Source organism: Symphalangus syndactylus, chromosome 19 (genome assembly GCF_028878055.3).
Source record: "Symphalangus syndactylus isolate Jambi chromosome 19, NHGRI_mSymSyn1-v2.1_pri, whole genome shotgun sequence".
In the NCBI taxonomy this organism is placed as follows: domain Eukaryota; kingdom Metazoa; phylum Chordata; class Mammalia; order Primates; family Hylobatidae; genus Symphalangus; species Symphalangus syndactylus.
This window is the reverse complement of record NC_072434.2, coordinates 29,243,968-29,259,073: the sequence shown is the minus strand read 5'-3', so window position 1 is coordinate 29,259,073 and position 15,106 is coordinate 29,243,968. Positions and strand designations below refer to the sequence as shown.

Sequence of the window (15,106 nt, the reverse complement as noted above, 5' to 3'; positions counted from 1 at the left end):
TATCTTCTCCCTGTGTCATCACATAGTAGAAAGAGTGCGAGAGAGCCATCTGGGTTCCTGTTCATAAGGGCACTAATCTCATTCATGAGGGCTCCATTCCTTATGACCTAATTACCTTTCAAAGGCCCTACCTTCTAATACCATCACATTGGGGATTAGGATTTCAGCATAGGAATTTTTTGGGGAAACTAACACTTAGTCCATTGCGAGGTATTGAGTGAAGAGAACTGAACTGACAAGAAAATGAGAATTGTATTCTCCCGGTCTGATCATTGACTCCAGACCTTTAGGAGCCACCTGGCAGTGGCCTCATGTCAGCCGGTGTAGACTGGTGTAGACTGCCACAAGGAAAGCACACCTACCTATGCAACTCTTTTCGTTTGTAGTAGAGGTGTGACGGGATACTATTTTCCCCTTGGTTACTTCTAGTTATCCATGACACTTTCTTCATTAGGACAATTTGACCACAAGCTCTTCATTGCCTCAGACAACTTCTGCTCTGGAAAGTACAAAAAGGATCAACAGCCTCAAATTTAGACTCTCAGGGGATATAGGGAAAAATGATTTTCAGTTAAGGATTTATGCTCCTGAGACTAAATATTTTCCAGCTTCGAGCATAGAAAATAGGAGGTGAAGTGAAAACTTAAGACACTGGTAGGTCTCCCTGCTTATGCTTTTCCAATCCCTTGGTAAGAAGATATGCTGAGAGAGGTGTCAGAGATCCCATAGCAATGGGAACTTGGGCTCCTATCCCCCAGGGAGAGCTCAAGGTATGAAATTTCATATTTCCTGGCCCGAGCTGGAGATAAAGATCATGCATGACTGACATGGCAGGGAAGGAGCAAGGCGAGTTGCCAGACCTAGAGGGGTGTTTTGGACAGAGACCAAAGAAAAGACCAGAACAAGAATGTCTCAGTGGATGCTAGCATGGACAGATGACTCCCAAGGACAAGAACTGCCATGTTTCTCACCAAGAGCTGGGAATTAGGTAGAATAACTTTGAGGGAAAGTTTGTAGTTTTGGGAAAGTGATACATATTCTGAGATTGGATGGAAGGGGGGGACAATGTAGAAATGAAAGTGAGTCATTGGTCACCTATAATTGTGAACTGGGATTTGTTATAGCTTTTGAACTACTTGATGGCAGAAATACTTTCCCATCCTCTGTCTTCATCCCACCCCGCTTATCTCCGTCTATATTAATAGATTTTTTAATTAATAAAAATCTGTATTAATACATTTTTATTTAGTACCCGCTAAGTGCTGGGGAAATTAGAATAAGTTCTTGGCCTCAAGGAACCCCCAGTCACACTGCACATGGTATTTGCACACATGGGTGGGCAAATAATTGCAATATAATCTGGTAGGCACCATAATAGATATGTACTCTACTCAAGGGGTAGTGGCAGCACAAGGGAGGCAGTGATTTACTTTGTAGGTTGAAGAGTAGTCAGACTACTTCAGAGAAGATAGCCTTTGAGAACTCTTTAAGGATGAATAGGAATTTGCCAAATAATTTAGCAGAGAAAAGTTTTTCAGGAACAGGACATTGACAAAGGTGCAGAGTCATGAATGGTTTGTGTGTGTGTGTGTGTGTGTGTGTGTGTGTGTATCTTGTAAAGAGAATGGTAGCAAAAATTACTGTTCTAAGCGTAAGATTGTTGCTTATTAACCTTAAATTGTGGGAAGATGGTGAGACTCCAAGACAGTAATGTTTGTAAAACACATCAAAAACTTCACAAATGTAAGGTTGTGGTGTTATTATCTAATAAAATGCTACTAAATAAAGATTATAAAGGCCTAACTTGTTTTTTAGATCTTTAGGTATTGTTACCTCTTTTTAAAAATATATATGAAAAAGCCTCCTTTAGAATCTTAACTTCTCCTTATTATTCTGACCCTGAAATAGAATTGTCTTGTCATTTACAAAACATTTAATAGTGCCCAATGTTGTCATAAAGAGAAAAATAATCTTTGATCTTTTCTAATAGCTGATATTCATAAACCCTTCTTCTTAGAGGTCTTAAAATGTTTCCGGAGAATTATCAGTTGTGCATAATTATATTGTTTGCCTATTTTTTTGAGACAAAGTCTTGCCCTGTTACCCAGGCTGGAGTGCAATGGCATGATCTCAGCTTACTGAAACCTTCGCCTCCCAGGTTCAAGCGATTCTCCTGCCTCAGCCTCCCGAGTAGCTGGGATTACAGATGCGTACCACCACACTTGGCTAATTTTTTGTGTCTTTAGTAGAGACGGGGTTTCAACATGTTGGCCAGGCTTGTCTCGAACTCCTGACCTCGTGATTCGCCCGCCTTGGCCTCCCAGAGTGCTGGGATTACAGGCATGAGCCACCGTGCTTGGCCTGTTTGCCTATTTTAACACTGGAAAACCAGAAGCAGTCGGAACATTAACGTTGAACACTGGAATAAATCTGTAATGGCAAAGTCAATAGCAGAACTTCACAAACCAGAGAACTTAAGGGGATTTCAGTTGTTATCACTTGTAGAAGAAATGTGTATTAATTCATTATCTTAAAAGAGGAGTTAAGTCTATGCTACAAAACTAATAGAAAACAATTAAAAGACTTACTACTTTATTTGGCATGTCATTTTCTTTGGGTTTCTAGAAGACTTAAAAATGATTGTCTACTTGCTATCATACCATATAAATTTTTGACTCTTTGGTCAAATTTGTCTGAATTGATTAAACAAAAATAACATGGGAGACAGTAGGAAGATTAAAATTCACGGCAGGCAGAGGCAATAAACCAAATGACTGAATTCGAAGTTTGACTTCTTTTTGATATTTTTATTAGATTTCTCACAAGTAGAGTTCAAGCTTAACACTTTAGAATGAGAGATTTCTAACATCTTGGCTTTCAGTGAACAAGGATAAAAACAGAAAAAAACTGCCCATAAAAATTTAAGAAAATCTAGAATGACTTACACAATCCAAAGTTTGGCAGCCGATATATTTCCTTCTTATATAATCTCAAGAAAAAATGTCAAATATTTATAGATGTACTACCAAATTATAAGAACAGGTTTTCTGATATAAGCTGTAACACTTAACATTTCTAATTTTATTAGAAACCTTTAAAATATACTAGATTCTTCTAACAAACTGGCAGATTTGTAACTCTTCAGTTATATTTAGTATTCAGCTCTTTTAACTCTTATTTTGAAGATTTCGTTACCCACTGGGAGACATTAATTTATGTTTGCAGAATTCTTGGTTTATCTTTGGGAATTAAAGTATTTTTTTTATTTATTCACCCACTTGTTAGATCTTTGTTTTTCAACATTCAATATTGAACAGACATGTTTCATGCAAGAATTTGCTAAGTCATTGCCAAGGGCAGTGATTACTTGTGTAGGTTTTGGGGCAGATGGGTAAATGTTGCTGTTCCAGCTTTATCAATTAACATCAGCATGCTATGCATATTATTCAATGTCTCTAAGTGTCTCTTCTGTAAAATGAAGAGAATAATAGAACTTACAATTTTGTAAAAATAGAATGAGAACACTTAATTGGTAGTACAAAAACCAAATTTCAAATTTTATAGAGATCAATCTCTGTATGTACAAATTTTTTCAGTAGTAAAGCAGATTTATGTCATTTGTCTGATCTACCTCACTATTGTTATAAAGATAAAGGGCACTACATATATTATACTTTGTAAACCCTACAATGCTAGAGTTAGAAGTCTTATTGAATTATATCTATATCTATATAATCATATAATATATAATTATATCTATATAACTATAATCTGTCTATATAGTAATTATATAATATATAATTATATCTATATAATATATAATCTATATAATAATTATATAATATATAATTAGATCTGTCTAGTTATATCTATATGATCTGATATGTAGACCTGGGATGGAGAAGGTGCTGAATAAGGATTTGTTGAATGAATAACATATTTATTCATTAATAAATATTTTATTAGAAGCTTATTGCCAGGATTAAATAGAAATGCATTTAAAGAACTAGCACCATGCTTAATACTTAGTAAAATATTCAGTATGAGAGTTGTTGCTATATTATAGCTATCATGCTCTATAAGTCCAAAGTAAATGTAAGCAATAATTTTCATTTTAAAAAGCCCTAAATATGCAACAACATATGGAAACATTTTGTTTAGGATTGAAGAGCACGTTGTACCCCTTTAACACTTACCACATTTGTCTCATATTTTTTCCTGTGTGCATGTGACATGTCCTCTTCCCTCCCCTTCACTCCAGACTCATGTTTTAAGCTTCCTTAAGATTTGATGCATCTATTGAGTGCCCAGAGGGCTCACAGCCACTGGCTGCGGTCTCTTAGTTCTTCCCCTGCAAGCTTGGTTAAAACTTAGTACTTCCCTCCAAATAAGACTTGATCCTCGATAAGAGCCAGAGACCCAAGTTTTCTCTAGAAGTTCATAGTGGTCATTACATACGCATAAATAGTTATAATCAGGCAGAAATTCTCCCTTAGTTTTGGATCTGTTTAGTGTAGCAAGTGTTTGTATGAGTAGCTGCTTCAGTATTTTAATGGAAAGGAGATGTAAGCTCTCCACTAGAATAGAAGCTCTACAAGGGCCTGAAATACTTACTATTGTCTGTCAGGGAGGGAGGAAGGTCAAGTATTATTGGCATGGTGTCATGTAAACCTAGAATTCTGAATATCTTTATGGCATCTATCACAGTTGTTTAAAACCTTTTTCATTTCATATCCATAAGTTTCCAAACCCATTCTTTTCACCTCTAAAAAAGTGGATTGAAAAACTAAATTCTAGTCTATGAGAGCTTTGTTCTCTGAATCAGAGTAGAATAGATCCTTTTATTAATGCTGTCCAGAAATATTACTACTTATGTTATCAGCATAATCCATTGACCTCACATTCCTTCATAGCTTAATTTAAGAACTAGTGGAGAAAAGTTTTTAGGTATTATTTTTTGAACGTATGTGTTCAGATTGGCTAATGAAGGAAATCCTTGCATTTAGAAAATGCCTTCAGGTTATCAGAGTTTATCTGATTCCAAGTCTGTGAGTAACCATTTATTAAGTTCTTATTTGCCAGGCTGAAAAATTCTATCCCTTCAGAGATGATTCATAATGTAAGGGCAAGATACTTAAGAGCAGCACCTATTTTAAAGTCCAAAGAAGGAAGAAAATGAAGAGAATCATGTTCACAGACTGGTTTAACCATGGTCCTCAACATAAACTAGATAAAGGAGTAGAAAGTATAGAGCCTAGAATTGGGTTTTAGGAGATTGCCTTAGAAAAGCTGTGGAATGAAGCAGAGTTATCAGCAAAGATTTAGAGAAACAATAGTGAGAGTGACTGGAAAAATACTGGTGTCCTACGAGCTAAAAGGTAAGTGTTTGAACAAGGGAATGGCAGAAAGTTGAATATGAAACAGAAATGGCTGTTGTGTTTGGCTTAGAAAAGAATGACTTCATGTTAGAAAGCAACCTGGTGGAAGGTGACAAAGCTGTAGAGGCAGGAGTTAAAGCAGTGAGGATGTGGAGACAGCAATGGTAGGTCTAATGCTGGAAAGAATTTAACCAAGAAAGAATGAAATAGGCCAATAGCTGAGAAAGGTAAAAGGCTCAAATGAAGACTTTTGTTTGTTTTTAGTCTATTTGAACTTAATGATGTTTACTCTAAGTTTTGAAGAGCTAAACCAAGCATTTTACTTAACCATGTTAGCTGGCATTTTATTTGCCAACAGACTATTGATTATAGTTTTCATTGGCAAGAGGTAGTTGTTAATATAGTTAATGAGTATCCTATTGTAGTATAAATGGAGCTCATTGGCCTTTGCCTTAGGATGCCAGCATCAAACAAGTCAGTAACTGTTGCTGATGGTTAATTTCTTAGAAATTGCTACTTCTCTTACAGCATCAGAGTGGTTACCCCCTTGATCTTCAGTAAGTAAATAGTAAATAGAATAAGTTACTAAATATACAGACTGGGATTGCACATGTGAGTTCTTCTACAACAGGGAGTAAGATTTTGGCAGGAGAAATTAAACCCACTGAAAAGGTTGATGTGAACTCCTCCTTAAGTCATTCCATTTCCAATGGCTAACATAGTCACAGAGGAAAGATGACCACAGAGCCAGTGTAGTCAGAAAGCAACTTTAGACTGCTGAATAGTGGCTTTCTCCGCTATACTTTATTTAGTAAGAAGTGTTAAGCTAAATTTGGCCTGAGGATGCCTCCATACTTTGAGTCTGTTATAACAAACTGCAACCTTAGTATAGAAACTCAAAGCCTCATATAGGTGTATACCTTTGTAATAGGTAGCTAAGTCACAATCAATCACAGCAGCCAAACTTGAGTCACAGGCTGCCAGCTGATCTGACCGTATTCAAATAAGGTAAACAAAGAGCTGTGATGGATCAAGCTGCTCCTGTATGTCACTTCATTTTTTCTATTTATAAATGCTGTCTGTTCACAATACAGAATGGAACTCTCTGAATGTCTCCTCATTCAATGTCCCCAATTCCTGAATTCAGCTGCCCAATTTGTGAATTGTTCATTGTTCAAATAAACTGTTAAATTTAATTTATATAAAGTTTTTAGCAGGTGAAAGACTTCTCTCGAGTGGAATTTCGTGCTTTGATATTTTACAACTCAGAAATATGCCTATTGCCATCTCAAGAGCACTTTTTATTTTTGAAGCAATGTCAACAAAAGACAAGGATGTGTGGTTGTTCAGGTTGAGGGTTGTTTTATTTTCATTTAGTTTCTGGGGGTAATTTGAGTATTTAATTGTTGCTTTTTTTTTTTTTTTTTAAGAAAAATACTAGTTGTTCCAACAATCTTGGATTCTTAGTATTTAGGCATACCAGGAGGTCCTCAAATTGTTTTCAATATCCATAAGCCTAATGGAAGTCAGGCATTTCCTGTCGATCATGCTGTATATCTCAGTAAAATAGCACATTGACTTTTTTTAAATTTTTGGCTAAAATTTTTATCAGTCTCTTGCTAATCAGGAGCTCTGGTGGTTAAACTTGCTGATAATTTATTAAGAATGTTAATTTAACAAACAGAATTATAAAGAAATATTTTAAAAATGGGATTTATAAGGAAGTTGTCTTAGTCTATCTTGTGCTGCTATAACAAATTACCACAGACTGTGTAATTTATAAGAAACAGAAATATATTTCTCATAGTTCAGGATTCTGGGAAGTCCAATATCAAGGTGCAGGCATCTGGTGAGGGCCTTCTTGCTGCATGATAACATGGCAGCAGGGCAAATAAAGGAAGAAAAGGGGGTAGGAAAGGGAGAGGAAATTTGCCTTTCCTCTTTTTGTTTTATCCAGATCTTTAGCCAGTTGGCTGGCGCCTGCCCACATTGAGGGCAGATTTTTCCCACTCAGTCCACTGAATCACACACCAATCTCTCCTAGAAATAACCACACAAACACACCCAGAATTACTATTTGGACCAGTTCTCTAAGTATATTTTAATTCAGTCAAGTTGGTCCTAAAATTAAGCATCATAAAAGTTAATACAAATATACTTAATAATGAAAAAGTTGAGAGTTATTGCCAGAAATTTTCAATTAATGGCATGGCTTCTTGCCTGTACTGGAAATCTGTGATTTTCTTAACTCAAACACTTCTTTGAAAATCTAATGCCATTACTTAAAAATAGCCTAATATGTAGAATTATCTAAATTGCCTAATTATCTGTATTTTGTAGGCAGGTTGTGTGATTTGAGGAGCCAGTTTCTTCTGAGACATTTTGGGAAGCTGCCCCTCCCTGTTTTACCTGTAACTTTGCTATGTAAACTCATGCTGATGCTGCTGGGGGTGGATTGGTTTCCTTAGGGAAGCCTTAGACAGTGTGAATAATTGGGGTTTTATTTACTGCTGAGGAATAAACACATGCTGGCATTTTTATTACTATTCTGGGACTTGTATGCATCATTTTCCATGATTGCTGTTGCCCAGCCGAGTTGCTACTTGGGCAATCTGGCAGAAAGAGAAAATGTTATCTCATTGCAAATTCTCTTTTTAATTATCAGGGATTTGGAATTCCAATCCAAGAGATTAAAGCTGTGTAAATAAAAAAAAAACCACACAAATAAAACCTCCAAAAGTCAGTTTTTAATTTTTTGAGTCTTCAAAATCCATGTCAATTCAAGGTCCTTTTTTTTATAGCATGGCAATGATAATCTTTTATAATATGAGAAAATCTATAGGCTTTAATTTTTTTGTTCTAAGATTAGGATAAAAAATGTTAATGTATTTGCATTCTAGTTATTGAAATCAGAAATTTGGGGACATAAATGCTAATTATTAGGTAAAATGCATACCACATTTGTTGAGAATACTATGTACTACATCTCTTTAAAAATGCTACACTTCATTAACCCCTTTGAGTTTTCATGTAATTTTTGCCATATTGGGGTAGAAGAAAATTGAAATGGAAATGATCTAATTATGAAAGTTAAATTTTTACTTATAGTTCTAAGTCTTAAGTCAGACATACTTTATAGAGATGAAAATACAGAAGTATCACAAATAAACAAGTTATTCAATAGTAATAATTTTCTCACTTTTGTTCTATAGACAGTTCTTCTTTCCCTTTATTAAAAGCTCCACAGAAACTTCCTAGGATCTTGCTGACTTCTAATGCTTACTTAAAAAGTTCCATGGTATGTATCAGAGGTAATCAAGTAACCAAGTATTTTTGGATAAATGGAAATGTTAAAAATTAGAAAAAAAATCTATCATGTGGATATCATATTTGGGATTAAAAAAGTTGTATTCCATTCCTGGATTTTATGTATCAATTTTATGAGCCTGGTCATTTCAAAATTTCTTAGAGCTATAGCTTCCTCATATTCAAAATGAAAGGGTTGGACTAAATAGTATTTAGGCTTCTCTTCAGAGCTATCTCTTTGACTTGTTTTCTGCAGTTAATAGTTGTGAACGAGCAGAAGGTTAGGCTGTTTTAAGTTGGGTCATAATTTTCCTGTTTTATTTGAAAGAGATGGTTAAGAATATGCCACTCAGACCAGACCATCTGGACTTGAATCATGGCTCTGCTGCTTACTACCTATTTAATTTTGGGGCAAATTAACTTAATCTCACAATTCTTTTTCTTTATCTGCAAAACCATGATAATGTATTTACCTCATAGGATTGTTAGGATATTACATTAATCAATATATGCAAAAGCTTAGAACAATGCCTGGTATATAGTTGTGTTCCTTAAGTATTATTTGTTGTTATTAAATATATATAAATAAGATTTCAGTGCAGGACTCAGGAACCACAGTATGTGTTTCAGAGAGAAAGGGGTTTAATATAGATGATTCAGGTGCTCATGAAATGGGGAAGGGTTGGGGGAGTTACGGTTGAGACTGGGACACTGGTTCAGGGTACACTGTCATAGCTGCAACCCAGCAACCAAATTTTATATCACATTGGTGGATTTAATTTCATCTGGAACTCTCACTACAGAAGTGTCTGGGGAATGTGGCATTAACTTTTCAGGAAGGAATGAATGCTGAGTGCCAATTACCTATATCTAGTTCTAGCTGCCTAACAACCTCAACTTCTTCCCAGAGGGTCCCAATTCAGTGTTTCTGAGAAGTCTCTCTGATATGTTATTTTTTAAATCCTAACAACAACCCTATGAGCTACATATCCGCAAATCAGAGAAGAAAACAGGCTTAGAGTGAGCAGTCAAGTGACGTGGCCAAGTTGAAATTGTTGAACCAGTTCTGAGTATAGGTGGTCTGATTCCCAGAGGCTTGTCTATGCTGTATGTTTCATGCTTCGGACTTGCGCCCTTTGTGCTCTCCAATGACTTAAAGGAATGTGCCCCTTTCAGTCCAGCTTTACTCATTGCAACTGATGAAATTAAAGCTAGAGATAATTTTAAGAAACATATTGATGAGGATTTAATCTGACAAATTGTCTACAAACCATATTGTTGAATAATAAGATGGTCCTATGGGTGGGAGTAGAGGGGAGACAGCATGAAAGAATGACAGTAAGACTCATATTTAGGGCCAGTGGTCAGTTAAATCCTTGTGATCTTGTCCAAAATGGGCAGAGCCTGATTATTGAAGATACGGTGGCTACCAACGGAAAAATTATCACTCGATGTTAGGTATTAAAGTACTTTTTAAAAAATATGCAACAGATGCTGCTTCTTGAATTTTCCAATGTTTTAACATTCTGCTTTCTAGGATTCCAGAAAATGCTATAATTTGGTAATATTTGACTCATAAAATGAACGTGAGCTCTTAGAAACATTTTCAGATGTTTATTACTTTGTTTCTTTATTTGTTGAGAACATACTATGTGGTGAGTACTGTTCTATGAGCTGCTAATAAAATGGTAAAAAATTCAAGGTCCTACTAATAATAGTTTCATTCCATGGGGAGAACAGGCAGTAAATAAAAAATAAAACGAACAAAAAGTGTACTTTAAGGGTTTGAAAAATACCAAGAAGAAAATAAGATAAAGTTGGGTTAGAAAGTAAGGGTTTATTTATTTAGAATCTTGCTGTATCAGTCAGGCGGAGTGCAGTGGCATAATCTTGGCTCACTGCAGCCTCCTCCTCTTGGGTTTAAGTGATTCTCATGCTTCAGCCACCCAAATATTTGGGATTACAGGCATGCACAAGCTAATTTTTGTATTTTTAGTAGAGACAGGGCTTTGCCATATTGGCCAGGCTGGTCTTGAATTCTTGACCTCAGAGATCTGCCTGCCTTGGCCTCCCAAAGTGCTGGGATAATAGGTGTGAGCCACTGCCACTGTGCTCAGCCAGTAAGGAGTTACTTTAGCTAGGCTGATACAGGAGGCTTCTCCGGGAAGTGACATTTGAGCTGAGATCAGCATGAAAGAGGGTCAGTCAGTCAGTTATGTGGACACCTGGAAAGGAATGATACAATCAGAAGTAATGACAAATGCAGAGGCGAAAAGTGGGGGATGACCTTTATGTGTTTGAAGGCAAAAAAGTTCACTGTGAACGGAGAGTAGTGGACAAAGTGAGAAGTGGTGGACGTTGATGTTAGTGAGTTAGATTCAGATCTAGATTTTTATTTTTTGCATGGGAAACGGTTAGATTGTTATTAGTACAGGTATAACCCAATTTTTATTTTGTAAGGATCATTTGGCTACTGCATGGAGAATGAACCCTCAGAAGAGAGTGGAAACAGAGAACCCACCAAGATGCTTTTAGCTTGAGTGAAAGTTGATGATGTCTTGAATTAAAATTATAGCAGTGAAAATGGTGAGAAGTGGTCAGATTCTAGGTGTATTTATTGGTGGAACTGATGCAATGTCCTGGTAGATGGATTTGGGCTGTGAGAAACATAGAAGAATCAAGGATGATACAAAGGTTTTAGTCTGACCGACAGGGTGGATGATGATATCATTTCTGAGGTTGAGAAGGCCAGGGAAAAAGTGACCTTAGAAAGTCAAGAATTCTTTTTTTGATACATTAAATTTGAGGTGTATATTAGATTTTCAAACAGAGATGTAGAGTAGTTGGATATACAAGTCTAGGGTTTAGTGGGGAGATTGAGATTAAATATTTGAATCTGGGGATCATCAAAAATATGGATGCTATTGGAAGCTATAAGTGGGATGAGATTGTCTAGGGAGACTAGAAAGAGAAGTAAGAGGGCCAAAAAGAGAATCATGGTTAATCGAACAAATCTGAGAGTGAAGGAGGTCAACAAAGTAGACTGAAAGAAAGCAATGTGCTAGGGGAAAAATCTGGAAAATTAAAGTGACACAGATGGTTAGAGAATACAGAGATGACAGAATTAGCCTAATGTGTCAAATGCTGCAGGATATCTAATAGGCAAGATAATTGACCATTGGGTTGGCAAAAGGAGGGCCATTAGTTAACTTAAAAAAATGGTTTTCAAACAGTGGTGAGGGAGTTTTATTGAAAGTAGAAAATGATGATGAAGTTACCAAAAGCAATTGTATCAAAAACAAAAATTAGCAAATGGGACCTAATTTAAAGAGCTCCTGCACAGCAAAAGAAACTCAACAGTTTGTGGTGGTCCACACCTGTAATCCCAGCACTTTTGAGAGGTCGAGGTGGGTGGATCACTTGAGGTCAGGAGTTCAAGAGCAGCCTGGCCAACATGGTGAAACTCCATCTCTACTAAAAAATACAAAAAATAGCCAGGCATGGTGTGGGTGTCTATAATCCCAGCTACTCAGGAGGCTGAGGCAGGAGAATTGCTTGAACCTGGGAGGTGGAGGTTGCAGAGAGCCAAGATTGTGCCACTGCACTCCAGCCTGGGTGACAGAGCAAGACCCTATCTAAAAAAAACAAAAAGCAATAAACAGATTAAACAACCTACAGAATGGGAGAAAATACTTCCAAACCAAACAGCTGAAAAAGGTCTAATATCTAAAATCTATAAAAGACTTAAATTTACAAGCAAAAAACAACCCCCTTAAAAAGTAAGCAAAGGACATGAACAGATACTTTTCAAAAGAAGACATACAGGTGGCCAAGAAGCATATGAAAAAATGTTCAACATCACTAATTATTAGAGCAATGTAAATCAAAACCACAATGAGATGTCATCTCACACCAGTCAGAATGGCCATTTATACTAAAGTCAAAAAATAACAGATGCTGGTGAGATTGCAGAGAAAGGGGGATGCTTATACACTGCTGATGGGAATGTAAATTAGTTTAGCCATTGTGGAAAGCAGTGTATCCAGTCCTCAAATAATTTAAAACGTAATTACCATTTGACCCACCAATCCCATTACTTAGTATATACCCAAAGGAATATAAGTCATTCTACTATAAAGATACATACACACATATACGTTACATTAGAGCACTATTCACAATAGCAAAGGCATGGAATAAACCTAAATGCCTATGAATGATAGACTGGATAAAGAAAATGTGGCACATACGCTCCATGGAACACTATGCAGCCATAAAAAAATGAGATCATGTTCTTTGTAGCAACATGGATGGAACTGGAGGCCATTATCCTAAGTAAACTCAGGAGCAGAAAACCAAATACCACATGTTCTCATAAGTGGAAGCTAAACAAAGGGAACACATGAACACAAAGAGGAGAACAAATGAGACCAGGGCCTACTATAGAGTGGAGGTGAGAGGAGGAGGGAGAGGATCAAAAAATTATCAGGTACTATGCTTACTACCTGGGCAATGAAATAATCTGTACACCAAAAGCCCAAGACATGTAGTTACCTATATAACCTGCACATGTCCCTCTGAACCTGAAATAAAAGTTAAGGAAAGTGAAAAGTGGGTAGTTCCTTCTGTGACGTGCCTCAACATGCCTAGAAAAATACAAGTAGGGGTTCCTTAATGGGGTTATAAAATTGGCACTTTTTTTTTTCTTGTCTCCAGTGCTCTGTGGTGTGGTTTGAAGCTAGTTTTACATAGCCTTCCCTCATATTAAATTGGAGATTCAGGATTAGGATTTCTCCCACCAAATTGTATTCTTATTCAGAATAATAGTAAAATAGCATCATACTACTACCTTATGGTATGTTTCAGCTGATTCAGTTGATAGAAAACCATATAATTTTTCAGCTTAATTTAACATTGTATCTAGGGCAAGCTCCAGGAGGAATTAGGTAGTGAATGCCCTGTTTCGTAGCTGGTTTATGGAAAATTTCAATAATTTACAAAAACATACTTTCCTGAAATATCAAGCAGTTCGTTGAATTATGTTGGCATTCCTAAACACTAACGCACATAATGAGAGAATACACTCCATTATACACGACATCTGGACTGGGAACACAAACGGAATGTCAGCAGATATAGTAAAGGTTATAATAATGGCTACAGCCAATCTGGCTGACAATACTGTGTTCTTTTGACTGCTCGTGGGTGAACAAGACAATCTTTTAAAAGCAAATTAACACATTAACACAAGATAGGCAATGTGTTGAGACAGTGCCAAGTTGCGAATATCGTGTGTGGACTTCTCAGGGGTTTTGAATTTGGGGAAGTACGTTTTGGGACATGTCATTAAATTTGCTGAGATGTGGAGCTTTCTTTCCTCTTCCCTATAGAGAGAAGCTGGAAATGTTTAAGGGTTAGTAGCTCATGCCAAGATGTGGATGTTGATGTCCTAGTTGTTTCCTGACTCCCCCTCTGCGAGCATATGTTCGGCTTGGCTCCTCCGCATTGTCTGGAGGAGGCTTTCAGAGTGGTTCTGGGCAGAGCTAGACACTTGCTGAAGAGCATCTGATCCCATTTCATTTCCCTATAGCCTGGCTTACTGTGCCAATCACCAGTGGGAAGCTGGCAACTTGAATTCTGGGCTTTCTCCATGAAGTGAGGCACCACAGCATTTGCATGTATGACATTGTGTTTGTGGGTTATTAAAGTAGACATTTTGACTTGTTTTTGCTAATGCTTGGGCAATGGAAAGATGCTGTACATATTCCATAGTCAAAAGGATCATCAGGACGGCTGTGACATAGAATGCACATGAAAATACATGAAGTGTAAAGCCCATGAAAACAACCAACTCTAAGGTGCACTCTAAAGAACTAGTTGTTATTGTGACAAATATTAGTGTTTCTCAATGGGTAAAAATATTTACTATAGAGCAGTGTTTGAAAACTCAAGTGTTTCAAGTCCAGAGAGGCAGCTTGAACGTTTGGGTCAGGATATAACTGTTAGGAGTGGCGGGTCTTACAGAAAACTGGTGATTGCACACCCAGCCGTATTCAATTAGAGAACACCACAATAAAAGCCATAAAAAAGACCTTTGCAGGATAAGAGCCTGCTAATTGCCAGCTAGTGACATAATGGCAGAGAATAACAGAATTTTCCAGATGAAACAAAGCTTTGAGATTATTAATCTTTCATTTCACCAATAAATGAGGTGAAATCTCTCGATTAAAGTCCCATAGGTACTTAGCGATAGGACTAGAATACAGATGCCTGGTGTTTTCTGTGTCAGGCTGTGTAAGGCATATAGACTGATGTAGCCGAAGACTGGGACCTAAGCAGTACAATTATTTAACTCTGATAAAATAGTATGGTGCTACCGTATATATTTTTCTTTTTCTCAGAGGATAATGATCAATCTTTGC

At 36.7% G+C, this 15,106-nt stretch overlaps 1 long non-coding RNA gene across 1 annotated transcript in view; it reads left to right on the top strand.

The window, feature by feature from the left end:
• The window catches only part of LOC134731973 (uncharacterized), a 57,278-nt gene extending 48,601 nt beyond the window's left edge, over nt 1-8,677 (top strand). Inside the window, exon 3 of the long non-coding RNA XR_010114731.1 lies at nt 8,591-8,677. This is a non-coding gene — a long non-coding RNA (uncharacterized lncRNA). The remainder of the gene's footprint in view (nt 1-8,590) is intronic.
• Nucleotides 8,678-15,106: the final 6,429 nt, after the last annotated feature.